This window comes from Oreochromis niloticus, linkage group LG20 (genome assembly GCF_001858045.2).
Source record: "Oreochromis niloticus isolate F11D_XX linkage group LG20, O_niloticus_UMD_NMBU, whole genome shotgun sequence".
NCBI classification, from domain to species: domain Eukaryota; kingdom Metazoa; phylum Chordata; class Actinopteri; order Cichliformes; family Cichlidae; genus Oreochromis; species Oreochromis niloticus.
In genome coordinates this window covers 8,872,057-8,888,073 of record NC_031984.2, presented here as the reverse complement: position 1 = coordinate 8,888,073, position 16,017 = coordinate 8,872,057, and the positions used below count along the sequence as shown (strand labels likewise).

Sequence of the window (16,017 nt, the reverse complement as noted above, 5' to 3'; positions counted from 1 at the left end):
ACTAAATCAAATCCTATGTTCTGCAATCTTTTTTTCATATTTATTTTGAAAGTAATGAGTATGAATCATCTGCTGCCATTGTTCTAGGTGAATATATTAATGTAGGTTAATGCAGTGTGGCTTGTCAGGGAAGGCCAAGAAAGGCAAATCCAAAGACCTGGAACATGAATGTCCAGAAAAAAATCTGAATGAGAGGCCGGTCTTACACTAGCATTTTTGGGACAAACTGGACTGAAAGGAAACACTTTGTTAAACCGCTGGTGTAGGAGAGCAGTGTGAAGCAGTGATGAACAGAAGCAACTGAACTCAGGAGGTCAACATCAGTTTTTTTGCCACCTTGTGGTGGACGGTAAAAGAATCAGTTTGCCAGCAAATACTCCTGTTGATCTTTGGCATTAAGCAGTGGTGTTTTTTGAAGTGGGTAGGAAGAAGAGGGACAATTCCAGAGAAGACGCAGAAAGTAAAGGTGAGGAGTTAGACAGAACAGCAGGACTTCCTTAAGACCTTTCTTCTGGAGTATCTCTGTAGGTCACTGTACCTTCACACACTCCTCTGCAAACCATTAAATCCAGTGTGGAATCCAGTCTCTGTCAATGCAAGTGTTCAAAAAATATTCAAAGACTTAAATCTATCCCTAGTATACTTGTTGTGCATTTAAAGCAGGGAACAACAGTGCTGCCATGTGGGACGAATGACACATGAAAAAAGACTTCGTAGGCTATGAAGGAAACTGACAATAAAAAAGCCAAGTGGTTACATGTATTGACCTACAGGGTCTCCCTGCTCTGCCACAAGCTTCAAGCTTCTGCCTTTTGTTTTTTATAAAACAAAACTAAGCGCACATAACTTTACCATCTATGACAAGGCATCATGTGATGCAACAATTTACCTTTGCCATGAGAGTTACTGGCCTCTCTGCCAATAAGTCTGCTTCATGCATTGTACATTTTCTTGAAGAAAACTCCTCGTATAAAGAGTACATCCTGTGAGGAGATGGATGCGGCTCCCAGAACCGAAACCTCCTCTTATGCAACACCCTCCACAAGCTTGCTACTGAAAACAAGAAGCAAGTTACGCAGTAGTATCTTAAAAGATGTCACACACAAATAGAGGGTAATTTGCTGCATAGTGAAAGAAGCCAAAGGAACAGAGACGTCCATGTATCAGGTGAGTGTCCTGCTGTGATCCAGGGAGCTATGCCCAATCCACGGCCATACCATGTGAGATACATGGACTACAGTTTCTTCGCACACTTTCCAGCCAAGTGAACACCTGCAAGTCAATCCGACCGGGGAAAAGTGCTGGCGATCCAACAATGGATTTTCTCATTTACTTCACATTTACTTTACTTTCACACTGAGATGATTCCAAGCTATTTAAAAAAAAAGGCATGCTTACTTGTGAACATGTAAGTCCAATTTTATGTTTATATAATGTGTGAATGTGTTAAAACTCATTTTTGGCTCTCTCTTCACTGCCCCTATTTTTTCTTCTTTCCTCCTTTGATACGAGTCGATCCACTAGATTCAATGCTGATGAAACTATAGCCATACCACCACCACTGATAGCTTACAACCCTAACCCCGACCTCAGGAAGAAGAGGAGTCGCCACAGTGTCACTATTATACAGCACCACGTGACAAATTAAGAAGCTTAACACCTTCAAACACTTAATTTTTTAACATGATCCATGCAGTGTCCTGTTATTGACCTTAGCACTAGAAGGTGTGCACCAGAAATTATTGGTAAATTCTTATAATATGTGGTCAAATGTATCTTAAGGAGGAAATCACTACAGGTAATTTTATCACTCTTAATAGCCTTCGGACATTATTTGGCCAAGCTCGAGGTTTTTATAGAAATGGGGAAGCTGCCAGGCTAGGAGTTGAGATAGATTAGCTTTGGGTTGTTTTTTTAAGACCAACCTGTCAGACGGATGCGTTCGTGTCTGTGTAAGAAGGCTAGCAATTAGCCCAGAAATGCTGCACATTTAATTTGAATATAGACGAGACTTCGATGCAGCGAGTGCGTTGTGTGGAAATAGCCTTGCTATCGCTAATTCAACGGCTGAATGGGGCACAAGTAGAGACCCAGGACGTGAGGACGTGCCATTAGAACCAGTTATTTGAAAAACACGCATGTCCACTTGTGATCACAGCGAAACAAGTAAGTGCATTTGAAATATTAAACGGCGCACTGATGACTGTGTAAAGTCATTTCGATTCCCAAATGTGTACCAAAATAGCATTATTGCTTCATTTTGGTATTGTGTTTTACATGAAACGTGTATTTTTTCATGCTCATGATTATTTATTTATTTATTTATTTATTTATTTACTTACTTATTGGATGTACGTGCTAATCGTTGGACAAGTGGCACAGAAGTTGACCCTTTATTTGGTTCAGCCTACACTGGAGGGTTTTAGTAGATGAACTGTGCTTTTATAATCCACTGATTCTGTCTAGGCCTCTGCTTTGATGAGTGAACTCCAGAAGCTTAAATTTTATTCCTTTTGAGACATTTAAAGGTGAATCTGGTCGTATGCTTGGGATCATTGAGGCTGTGCATTACCCAACTTTGCTTGAGTTTCAGCTCAGGGACTGATAGCAGTTCACCCACCTCCAGGATTTTAGGTCAGAGAGTAGAATTCATGTTTCCCTCTATTACAGACAATCCTGTGGCCTTGGAGTAGTAATTAACTTCAAGTCAATTCATTTTTATTTATATAGCGCCAAATCACAACAACACTTGCCTCAAAGTGATTATAAGGTAAAGACCCTACAGTAATACAAAAAAACCCCCCATGAGTCAGATGATCTCCTATGAGCAGCACTTGGAAACAGTGGGGAGGAAAAACTCCCCTCACACGAGGCCGTTAGCAGCCTAGGCTTATTGCAGCAGGGAGGTTTCAGGGTCACCTGATCCAGCCTTAACTACAAGCTTTATCATAAAGTTTTAAGCCTAATCTTAAAAGTAGACAGAGTGCCTGTCCCCCAAAATCTAAACTGGGAGCTGGTTGCACAGAAGAGGGGGGCTAAAGCTTAAAGCTCTGCCTCCTATTGTACAGTTAAATACTCTCAGACTGATACTCATATCACCCCAGTAGGGCACTTTGCTCTCAGAATGATACCCATCAGTCTGAGAGCAAAGTGCCCTACTGGGGTGATATGGTACTATGACATCTTTAAGATAAGATGAGGTTGTTCAAGACCAATTTTGGATTTAACAGGGAGCGAATGAAGATAAGCCAATATGGGAGAAATATGCTCTCTCTTTCTAGCCCCTGTCAGTACTCTCACTGCAGCATTTTGGATTAACTAAAGGTTTTGGTGTGTGCCATCTGATTTCATGGATAGATGAGGCTGGTTATCATCTGCAGTGTAAATGTATGCTATGCCTTGTAATAATGCTACCTAAGCAAAAACACCCCAATAACTTTAGATTGCCACCTCCATGTTTCATCGTAATACATATTATGTTCTGTTTATAGAATTTTGTGTTTGATTTACCCAAAATATAATGAGACCACTTTCTACTGAGCAGTTGAATTTTCAACCACTGGGTGGACGGAGCATTCTCCTATCTACAAAAAAGATTTAAGGATCCTCAGTTTGTGTTTTGGCAAATTCACACAAGCCTTTTGTGTTCTTATTGGTTAGCCATGTTTTTGCACGGCCACTCTTACATAGCTGATTTTCCACTGTCTTTTGATCAGTGAAGTCTGACCTTTACTGATAAGAAAACAGCCTGGAGTTCCTTGGATGCTTTCATTGGATATCTTGTAACTTCCTGAATGAGCAGTCACAGAAGGAATTTTGGATAAGCAGCCACTCCTGGGAAAGGTAAATGCTGTTCCAAGTCATTTCTGTGTGTGGAGAATGTATCCAAAGTTCTGTAGGCCTTTCCAGATATATAGTTCAATCAGCTTCTTTCCTTTTATCTTCTTCTATAGTTTCTATTTAATTTTGGCACAGCAAGGTACTGGTGAGACTTTTTAGCCAACATTAAGCTATGTGATAAACTAAGTAGTAGAATAGCTTCCTTTCTTTAGTTTAATAAATATAACTATCATTAAAAGCTTGTTCTAGAATTTTTATAATTATTATTTTCTTTGTTGAACTGAAACAGTTTAGTTTAAAATAGAGAAATTGACGAAATCAGCAAGAAAACAAATTTGTCAAAACACATAAAATATATAAAGCAAAAACAGAATCTGTATAATTCTAATGAGCTTGAAAGTCAACATTTGTATTGAACACATTTTATTCTTCATTAAACTTCATCAAAATGTCTTGAGAAAGCTTTCTTGCTATTTCTTTAAGTAGTCGTTAACTACTAGTTCTCCAGGCTTCTTGAAGAATGTTCAAAGGTCAAAGATCATCCAACAGTACTGCAATAATGTTGAGGTACAGTCGATGACCGATAGTTTTCTGTAGTGTGTTTTCTATCAATTTATGCCTTTGTGCATTAGCAGCGTTTTTCTGGTTCTTTATCATGCTAAAAGCTGAGCCCCTTTCCAATCAGACTGCTTCATGATGGGTCAAAATCTGGCAGTTCTTTCCCTACAGTGTGGCAGACCCATGCCTGTCACATTGTTATCTTGATATTTTTCATAGATTCAGCTAAAAAATGGCAACACATTATATATTTTTTGGCAGACCGCTAGTCCTTAAAAATACAATTTAAAATTGGCTCTTTGCTAAGTTGTCTTTTACATGTAGACATATCACTGATTCATCCCTTCTGTCAGTGTCTTTTCCTGCTTGAATCATTCACAGATTAGTTTTAAGTGGTTTAAAAAAAAACTAGAAAGATACTCAGAAAGTAGAAGTTTTCCCCAAGCCCACTTAAAAATACAAGTCTGACTCCTATATTAAGAAACAATGGATGGCTGGAGTTTTTCAAAGTACTGTTGAGGCAGTGTTTTTTACTACACAGTGAGATAACGTTGCGTCGCATATTAGGCCGATTTTTCAAGAATAAACAACTGCGTGAGCTTGGAAATTCTTATTAATCATATATTCAACATATCAATGTCTTCTTACTTCGTATTTAAGCCGGAAGTTTCCCGAAAGGACTCTTCTCCCTTCGCCTGTATCGACTTCCGCCCCGTGCCTGTTTGTAAACATGCGTCAAGATCACGTGATCCTGTCGACGTATTTCAGAGCCCCGTCCAATCAGAAAACGGGGGTGTGTGCGAGAGGGCGTGGTTTAATTCTGTTGCTGTGAAAATGTCGATGGACTACGGGTTTTCATTAGGGCAAGGGACCACTCTGGAGCCACTGTTAACCAAGAGGTTGATGGGAGGTTATATCAGCGACGAAGAAGCAGTTATGGTGAACCGGAGAGGTTGCGAAAGAGTTGCTGTCGGTAAGCAGCCTCATCTTCAGATCTTCAGGAAGAAACTGTTTATTTACATCCACTGGCTGCTCCTATGAGTCATGTAACATAATCTGTATGTATATAGGCTATAGTGCCCCTACTCTGGGTGATGAGCTGTTTTAGTGATGTTTACTAACGTTCTTCGTTTGTTTGGGGGGGTTTGTTTTTTTTCTGTGTTATATAATTGTACCACCGTTGAGCTTTGCTTATTTAAAACTACTGCTAATCGTAAAACAGTTGCTATGTTTCCTTTTATTAAAGGCTGATTAAAAATTACGCATGAACGTGATATGATTATTATAGTGCAGTGCGCAGTTTCCAGGGTTGCTTCCCAACGTTACCCGGAAATAATTTAGAAAAAAAAAGAAAAAGTATATGCTACGAACTGTTCCCTTATAAAACATGTCTGTGCGCATTTGTGGCTCATTTTCTTCGGAGACAGTGAGAGGGGCAGAGTTGGGTGGGAAGGTGTGCTGGATGCTTACTGCAGGAGGATGTTGCGCACTTCAATTTACCCCCGGAGTGAGTGGTCCGTGCATCCATGCGGTACTGCGTAATAATTTGTTTTCGAGAAAGATATTGCTAACGTGTTTGTTTATGACTTTTAGTTTGTCATTTCGGGTGCAGAATTTATATTATTGAAATTTAGGACGTGTTGTCATGTGCATGAGTGTCTTGGTTGAGTAAGTTTAAAATTAAGTTACAAAACGGGATAAAACTAGTTTACTGTGAAAACTGTAATTCATAATAGGTAAACTATAGAGGAGCTACTACTCTTTCAGTCACTTTGCGTGATATACTGACTTTGAATTGTGTTATGATTGCACCTGTCAGAGTGCGTCACGCTAATATAGCACAATGTATTCTTAACATATTTAAACTATCATGTTGAAAGTAATACAAAATAACCAATAAAATATGCCAAAACTTAAAATTATATAAGATGGGGGTTTTTTCTTCCGCTGTTCATGAGCAAAATTAGATCCTTGAGTTACTAATTACAAAACTTGCTCCCGATTTATTTCTAAAGGCTCATTTTTTGTTGTTTGTTAATGTTTATTGTGTGCCCCTGTTGTTCCAGTGCCTTGACTCAGCTCCATCCATCCAGAGGTTTCTGTCATACGCACTTTTTATTCCTGATGTAAACAAACCGTCAGAGGGCAATACCTTCGATCACCAAAAGATGGCGTATTTACGCAGGGTTACAGAACAGTTTGTTCTGAAGCAAGAAAGTTGTCTAAACACTGTTCTTGGAATGAGTCAGATATTGGGAAGCATTGATGCAACACTACAGATTGAGGGTGAAACAGCAGTTTGCGCATCTAAATGAGGGGTAAAGAATGTATTTTTCATTCATTTTTGTGCCTGGTAATGTTAGAAAACTCCAAATGACTGCAGTCCTTTTAACGACTTGAGTTGCTGACGTTTTCAAATGCACATTAAGGGACTATTTTCAGGGTTGAGATTGAAATGCTATAGGAATGTATCTGGAATGTAACGTAGTTAAAATAGATGACATAGTTCAACGTAGAAATAAAAAATGCTTAACCTCTCGGCTGATATTGCTGTTTATCTTTTCACAGAGCAAAAGTAGAGACACGTTCAACTTCCCTTGAAAGGTGAGAACCAGCGCACTTCTCAGAAAACCAGGTCAGCCAAGTTTTTTGTAGAACAAATGGCAGAACAGAGCAGTAGTCCATTGTTTATATCAAATGTTATCCAAAAGTCAAATATCTGTGTGATATTTGCAATATTTTTGAAGGTTAAGTCAAGGGTGTGGCCAGTAGTTGGTGATTATATCTTCAAACAACATGTCACATTTTAACGTGTAATATGTTACTTTTTGTTACCCTGCTTTATTGTTTTTAGATATATAAAAGTACGGCCCTTTAAATAATATTTTTGTTCTAGATCATATCATATTTTTATCTATCCATCCATCTGACATGGTTTCTTAGGAGCTCCTCTGACGGCAAAGCTCTGCCAGATGTCTCTTCATGATACAGCGACTGATGCTTGAACACTTCTGAGAGGCAACTTGAAACCAGGTAATAAAAGGTAAAAACTGTTTTGTTTTACTTAAGACAACATAGATTTTAGACTTTTTCTTTTTTAGCCTAAGATCAAAAATCTGCGCAGCTGCATTCAGGATTTTTATTCTTTGTTCCCATTGCAGCCAGAAAACAATATCAATGGAGCTGACTGGGCACCTTTCCAAGGGAGAGATTAAGGTTTAGGAAGTGGAACAGGCATGGCTGATAGATGACATGGCTAAAATTAACACACTACCCACTGGATGAGGAGAATAAATAGCTGACAGGAAGGACCAACACTTTAAAAGCATGTACCCTTAAAGTCACATAATATATCTGTCAGCACAACCATTGTCACACTAAAACTTCCTGTTCCTGTTAGAGGGCTACAGATTGGACCCTTTAGCATTTCCCAAGTTATCAAAAATGCCAGAATATCTGAAAACATTGGAAATGAATAAAATGATTTCATTTTGTCAACGCCGAAGCTCAATTTTGGAAAGTTTAGGTTTTGTAGATGGCCAAGTTTAGAAATATCTGAAACTTAAAGTAAAAAAAATACTGCATCTTTAAGTAGTAGATTAACTTAACATAAAGTGTTGCACTTAACAGCGTAAAGCTTAACGTGAAACCTTACTTCTTAGTCTTTTTATAGTTATTTTGCAAGAGATGCACAGGACATCTTCATCCTAGAGGAGCAGATAGACCTCAATCCTCTGATCAATACCCTCTACTTCTGCCGGTCTGCACGGAGCAAACATGCTTTGATCCCTCGGATCCCTTACATTTCCCATATAGCTCGAGGGTGAAAGCTGATTCTTTTAGCTATGCTCTTCTTTCTCAATCCTGTAAGGTGAAGCTGTGGGCTCTGTGTTCTTGGGCTCCAGTGGGGAATTAGGACATCACGAGCTACAAGTGCTTTAGGGAAGAAAATTTACAGCCACATGAAATGCTGGAAATCTACACTTGTAACTGGAGAATAATGGAAAATTTAAGGCATAAAAATAGAGAGCATAGTTTGTGCTTCAGAGGCTCAATGAAGCCTTTGAACTCGCTGTAAAACTAAAAGGTTTAGGGGATCAGTGTGACCGGACTGCAGTAGAAAAAATATTCTCAAAACATAGTTGACATCCACTTCGGCACTTGAGTACAAGCTCGCAGTTATAATGTTAGGCTTAAACATTTTCCTCCGTGTTTTTAAAAATGATTAATTATTAATCAAAGCACTAGTTCAGTGTTGACATTGTCGTGTATCTCTAATATAAGTAGGTGTGGCGGTGAAATGACGAGCAAACTTTATTTGGCTTTCGGTAGCTGAGACAAAGCTTTTGTTTCAGTTTAGTTTATAAAGGGGACTTTATGCTTCTGAAATGTGAACAGACCTAATAGGCACAGATGAGCTCATAAAAGGGACAGAACCAGGCTTGTTCCTCTTGTCGCCCTGCCCGGACGCTGCTTCCTGTATTGTTTGCATAGATTCAAATATCATTTTTGTTACGCTTAGCTTTCTTCAGACTAATTTTGTATGTTGACACTGAGAAGGCATTCATCAAGTCTGTATATTGATTTATAGTTTGTATCTAATAGTATACTCCGTCTCTTTCCACAGACCATTGCGTGAATTTGTCGTATCGTTCCGCAGTCGGGAGGAAAAGCAGTTGTAGTGTTCACAAGGTACCATACTGTAGTTCAGGTAAAGTGTCGTGTCTAATGGAATATTAACAGATTGTCTTGAATCGTATCATAAGGTAAACGGAATGATTTTAATGGTTATTGTTTTTAACTTTCTCTTCTTATCCTCCTGCAGTGCCAATGTCTCATTTATATTAGAAATGAAGAAACATCTGTTCGAGGTATGTGAACAATCACACAAACTGCAACCCGAATTCTTAAAATAAACTCAGCTAATGTTTTACTGAATCAAAGCAGACTATTTATAAATCGGGAATCGCAGTCCTTTTAAGGACATCCAACGCAGTAACCATGTTTAAATCTTATACTTTAAAGTGTAATCACTTAGAAAGCTTACATTCTTTTTCACAATATACATGAAACGGTTAACAACACGGTGTCCTGTGTTTCCTTTAGGGCAGCGTTGAGGCTTGGAGCACTGAAAGAGGAAGTACATGTTGTAGGGCTATTCACGGTCTTGATGTGTCAGAGTCGGGATGTGATGGTCAGTCACTTTGCACTACATATATTTTTCCTTCTCTAATCTGGAGCTAAAACTTGGCGGCTGAATGCGGAACCATATGCATTCTACAACCTATACAATGAATCTACAGTAAATCACCATATTAGGTACATACAGCATAGCCACACAGTGTTAAACGGAGTCCTGTTTGTTTCAAAGATAAATCGGATTCTTCCTTAGACAGCTTTAAAAAGCCAAAGGACCATGTTAGTGCTTATGCAACAGATACACACTCTGGTGATGTGCCTTTAAAACCAGTGGCTTGTCAGGTGATCGAGGAGGCTCAGTCAGTTCTGCCTCACAGACAGAGAAGCCAGAGTGTGTCTCTAGCCGAGAGCAGAGAGGAGAGTGCCAGAGAGAAGGGCAGCGGAGAGGGAGAGACCCAATTACAAGGGACATAGGGGGAAATGGGGACACAGCAACGTCACAGAGTGGGGGAGAGGGAGCCTTGGTGGTAGGGTCCCTTTAACTGCAGTCTGCTCATGCTCACTTGCCTTCTGTGGCACCTAGCAAGTGTGTTTCTGCCTCAGCTTGATCAAGAGGCTGCGTTGTGTAGCCACAACAGTGGTATAAAAGCACAGAGAATTAAGTGCTGCGTCACACTCAGGAAGAGGAATTGCGTGGCTATGCGCGCGTGTGCACAGCTGTGCGTGTGTGTGCGTGAACGCGCACGTACATATGCATTTGTGTGGGGTCTATTCTGTTTCTGTGTATATGTGTTAGCTCGAAGTAGCAATCTAATGGCAGTTCTGCTGTTGCAACAAGATGAAAATAAAGAGTGCGTGTGTTTTAAGAGCCAAGCAGAGGGAGATACAGAGAGGGAGGGAGTGCAAGCCAGAGAGTGAGAAAGAGAGAGAGATTTTGGATTAGTTGCTACGTCACTTTTTCATGTCGGGAGAAACAGAAGCTGAGATAACAGAAGCCCAGAGTCATCGTCAGTCGGTTTCCACCTGGAGTGAACACAGTGGTTTCGGATAACCTCGCCTTTCTCCTCCTCTTCCTCTTCCTCCTTGGTAGTTTTGATCTGCTCTGCCTGTCGCTGCTATCTGTGTGTGTGTGAGCGTGTGTGTTTGTGTGCGCGCTGTGTAGTTCCTGTGAGCTAATACCGGAGTTTCAACATGGATGCTGAAGATGTGACACAGTTTCACTAGGTCTTGTTATGATAGCAGGGTAAGGTGTGCGTTGGGTGGGCAGAGGTGCGACAAAAGGGTTAACAAAAGAATATTCTGGAGTGTTCTTAATATCACGCCGAAGCCAGTCAGGAATGTTTTGCCGAGAATTATCGAGGCATTCGATCAACGCTTCTTTTTTCCTTCTTCTTCTTCTTCTTTTTGTCAACATCACCTCAAGAAATACGGATGGCTACATTAGTGGAAATAGGTGAATATAGTGGTTGCGTGGCGCTGTCTGACCTATTATGAAACAGAGTATTACATGTGTAATACACCAGTATTTAGTTATGTGTACAGATGCAGCAACGTGGACAGCATAGAAAATTAAATGAAATTGCAGAATAAGTTTGTTGTTGAATTTAGGCACACAAATGACATTTTTTATTGTTTTGTCACCACGCATATGAAGTACATATATACATGCGTACGTATACGCATAGTCACATTGTTGACAGTAGGCCTACTTTTTGTGGTTAGCTTACGATGAAGCTAAAGCAAAGAGTGAGCATCCAGGAAGAGATGTATGTATGTGTGATGGCAGAGACTGTTGAGGATCCAGCTGTATCAGATAACAGCATGTGGCTAGTGGCACTTTCATCATGTGATTTGTTTTTTTACCCTCAAGGGCTACTGGGATCTGGCAAAACCCTTCCCAGGACACATTTGTTTCTGCGTAGTTAGGAGAGACCGGGATGATGACGCAGTCATTTATGGGCTGGACTTCTCTTTAATCAGTACACAGCTCGTATCTCTCCATTTCTGTCCGTCTGTTTATCCGTCTCCTGTTCTCTTTCTCGGAGAAAGGGACAGGCGGAAAGAGCTAAATGTCATGGCTCGGGATCAGAGAGAGAGAGAGAGAAACTGATAAAAGAAAGGGAGATGAGACGAGAGGGAAGTTGTTTACCTTGTTCTCTTGGTGACTCTGCCTTGGCTTCTCTCCAGTTCACATGCAGTGGACTTCCTAAAGCTGCTGCATCACAGGCCATCGTGCCAAAGCTGAATTCTCATTGGATGGGAGGAGCTCCCCTGGCTCCACGAGCTTCACAGCAGTACTTCATTGGTTTTTAGCAAGCAAGCAGCTGGATTTCAATATCTAACTGATTGGGGAGGGCTCTTCTCTAATATTTAGGTTTTGCTGTTGCAGAAACACTTTTCTATGGATACAACCTTAGCTTATATGTTTATATAGACTGACTTCGTATTGTTCCGAAGATTTAGGAAAATGGCAGTTGATAAATCAGTTGTTTAAAACTGCGTTTTTACAAGTAATGACATTTCTGACCGTCCCTGTCTCTTATGGGGCTTGTTTGCACCGTGTTTTACAGGTTATATGAATTTCAGATCTTTAAAAACTTATAACATGTACACATTTATTAGAAGGTACTGGGATCCATAGAAGTTTCTCATTTCATTTCATATAAATTAATATTTTTTTCATACCTTTTGTTAAGGCATGAACATTATTAACGTGTGAAACTACAGAGGTCCTTTTAAATATGTTTATTTGATAGCTGTTATATTTATTCTGTGTTCTCCTTATCCTTGCTTCTAGATATGTTTTCGTATTTTTGCCTCTGAGCTGCTTTGCACAGAGTCTCTAACTGTACCATATTTAATTAGAATTTATGAACTAGAGGTACATCAAAGGAATTATGTCTTTTTTTTCTCAGGTATTCAAACCACATTACATATTCACTTACAGGACCTTGCTAATTTAGAATGACATATCTTTTCCTTTCTAGAAAATCAAAGGAAACTGTAGGACCTGTGAAATAAAATGTTTAATGAGGCCGTGTCGTTTACTATGGACTGAGCTGATCAGTATGTTGTGCATAGCGCTCTCCCTGGCGCTCACATACCTGAGTGCTTATATGCTGCAGATGGCAACCTCAGCAATTATATAAATCCTCAGACGAAAGCGGTTTTCTGGTCCTTCTGGCTGGAAGTCCAGTGTCCACACTATGCTACATTTCTGAAGTGATGCAAGAGCGCGTGTGGCGGCTCAGTGGTCTGCATTGCAGCTCCTGCCTCTGGTGTCGCGTCTGTGCCTCACTCTCTATTCTAAACCTGCTGATGCTGTAAAAAGCTTTTTACTCTCACGGCTTTTTAAAAATTTTCCCCTTGTAAAGATGATTATGAAGAACATGATTCTTAGCATCACCACTAAAGGTTCAGTTCCAGCTATGTTAAAAATATTGAGAAGGGTCGTGGTCTGTCGTGCCCCCTGTCCATCCACACAAGGTATAATGTAGCACTGTCAGATACAAAAAATAATGTGCATTTGTTCACTGCACAAAATTGACCGATTATACCGATTATACTTGTTTTGACAAGTACAGCTCTAAGCAATAATGTTGCTTATCATGCATGTTTCACTGCAGTTTTCTCCCAGCATTTTAATGCCAGATAAGTAAGGACTGATATTTATCGTCGCTATTCACGAGGTGCTTCACAGTTCCACTGTGAATCTGTCGATGACTGCTCTCTGAAGGCCTCCTGTCCCTTTAAATCTTTTATAAGCATTACACAACAGGTCCAGTGGCACACAAGCAACAAACAACCCGAAAAAGAAAGCTCACAGGGTTGGGTTGAGGCAGCCAGGGGAAGGAACCAGACACCTACAGACAGACAGGCCCTCTGATCAGAGCCGTCACTGTGGCTACCACGCAAACACACTGGCACACATATCCTTATTCTTCCTCACACACAACCAACCACAACAAACAAACAAAATGGTTTTGCTTGGTCAGTCTGAAGCCTGATAAGGACTCGTAAATGCCGTGGGGATTTTGTCCTTCCTCCTATTGTGAAAATCAAAGTTGATATTTTGAGGCTCACACGAGGGCTCCCTGATTTGGTCTTTAATCAGTTTAAAGACTAAGTAGTATTTGTGGGAGTTGTCTTTGTAAATATTAAGGAATTAGGGCAGAGAGTGTTTTCGCAGTTTTAAAGCAAAATCCATTTCATCTGCATGCAGAGAGTAAAAATAGAAAAAGAACAAGGATCGTAGAAAGGATTGGGTGGTTATGTACTTTGTTGAGGCACTTGGCACAAAGTCGGTGAACTGGCCACTACCTGTCGCTGCCCCACCCTCCCAGTGTCTCATAGCCGTGTTTCTGCGTCACAGCTCACATTGCCTGCGATTGACTGCTACTTCCCTGCTTTTCTCTTTTAGTGGCTGGAGAGCAGCATACAATCATCCTCTCTATTCTTTTGAGCAGCCGAGAGAAGAGGATTTGTCAAGGTCTGTTTGCATAGCGCTGCAGGTGAGCCCGTATGTTACAGACATACAGTACAGTGGCAGCATTTACTGTGTATCTGTTCTTTTTTGGCCCATCACACATCCACGAAGCTTGGATCAAGTAGCAGATCAGCCGCGTGGGCGTGTTAGAGAGAAATAGATTGAGACGGAGAGGTGTTCTGGTGCTTTCTCAGTGCTTTTCATTTCATCTCTCTCTCTTTATCTGCCATCATCTGCTTCCCTTCTCTCCGATTTCTGAACAAGGTCAGCAAATCGAACTTACTTTGTGTGTACAAACCCAAGAAAAACCATCATATAGTTGATCACGCTTAACGTCCCTCAGCCTGCCTTGGACCGTCATCTTCTTCCATTTAGAAACAAGATATGAGACGGTGAGGCTTCAAACTTGTCGTGCCTTTTACTGTTTCACTGGCATGAATTAGCATGAGACACAGATGTGGCATTGTTTGAAAAATGAACTGTTCTATTTACAAAAGTTAAAGCCTCTAAATCCAAGACTTAACATGACACAGTCTCTGAATGCTCCTTTCAGCGTGATCTTGCAGATCTTACTGAAGTCGACTTTCCCACATCCAGTGTGCGACTCCTTTGTGATTAAATGCCATGGATGTTGTGTCATTTTCTTGTGGGTGTTTAGTTAATGCATAATTCGCTTCTGCGAACAGAGCATTATATTCACAGAGCTACCAACTGTTCCGTGAGCATTGCCTCTGAGTGCGACTCCTGTTTCTATATTAAATAACATTTTAGGTACCAGATGAAAATATGTCATCTTAGAGGAGTAATTAATCCAGTGTCAATGAAAATAAGTCATCTCAAAAGGATGTGCTGAGTATCCCAGTTTGTCTGAACTTTATGACAATTTTTAATGCAGTATAAGAATATTGTTGCAGACTTCTAAATCTAGGCTGTCTCCCAACTTACTCCCATATCCGCGAGAGCTTCACATCTGGCGTATCTGGCGTATGCTCCATGTTAATTACAGAACACGCGGATATGAAGCTATGTGTGTATCAGATGCAGCCTCAGTGCCGCTTCTTTGTTCGTTCAATCATCTTTTCATTTCAGTTCAAGTGAAATGTTCCTCGCATCCACTTTATCAAAGTTGTGCATGGTGCTTGCTCATATTTAATCCAATCCATAGTGAAAAGAAAAAACATCTGTTGGTAAACTTTTTCTATGTTATATTATTATTTTCCACTGTTTTCTACTAAAACGGAATTTATGTTTCTGGCTGTTCTAGATTCTGCTAAATTTTACACCAAAGAAGACGGCCTTTCATCAGAGGTTCCCCCTTTGGAAGCTGGTTTCAGATGGTGGCTTAGAGTATTGTCATCTATCTAGCACCATTTGAAATCAGTGTTCTTGGGGCGGGAAGTATGTTTCAATGACCAGCTCCAGGCAGCTGTGAGGTGTCAAAAGAAGTGCCCAGTGATAAAGGTACAACATGGAAATGTCACCACTGGAAGATGGAGTACCACTCGCAGAACTACAAACTTCTGGTCTACAGTGACGTTTTGCCAGCTTCTGCTTTTTGTCCTCTTTCCAAGGTTGACCGATTTCTTTCGGTGTTCAGAGTCTGCTTCTGTTTCTAGCACCATTTGAAATCGGTTACAGTGAAGGACAGATCTCATCTTACCTTGAGGACGATTTTGCAACTAAGTGGTCCGCTTTTTGTTTTTGTTTTAAATTACCTTTGTAAAATCTATAGACATTGATATGTTTGTTTAAAAAAAAATCTGTTGGGTTATCCAACTCAAAAGTTTTGGGTCACCCAGAAGATCCCAATTTTTAATTAAAGCTTTAACTTCCATCCATCCACTTTCTTAACTGCTTATCTAGTTCAGAGCCACAGAGAAACGAGAGGGAGGGTACAACCTGGATAGCTCACTATTTCACCACCTGACTAACCATTCACATTTACAGTTACTTTGGAATCACCAAAAGTATGTCAGCACTGTGGGATGTTGCAA

General features: G+C 40.3%; 1 long non-coding RNA gene across 3 annotated transcripts; it reads left to right on the top strand.

Annotated features, from left to right (window-relative positions):
- Nucleotides 1-5,186: 5,186 nt before the first annotated feature.
- On the top strand, nt 5,187-16,017 carry LOC102075954 (uncharacterized). 3 transcript variants are annotated; one of them, XR_003215429.1, is made up of 8 exons: nt 5,187-6,716; nt 6,967-7,033; nt 7,342-7,431; nt 9,026-9,109; nt 9,224-9,269; nt 9,505-9,592; nt 13,958-14,287; nt 15,288-16,017. It is a non-coding gene; the product is annotated as an uncharacterized LOC102075954 (long non-coding RNA). The 3 variants fall into 3 exon arrangements; XR_003215430.1 differs by having other exon boundaries at nt 5,240-5,371; nt 6,967-7,002; nt 13,958-14,048; XR_001224978.3 differs by having other exon boundaries at nt 5,240-5,371; nt 13,958-14,048.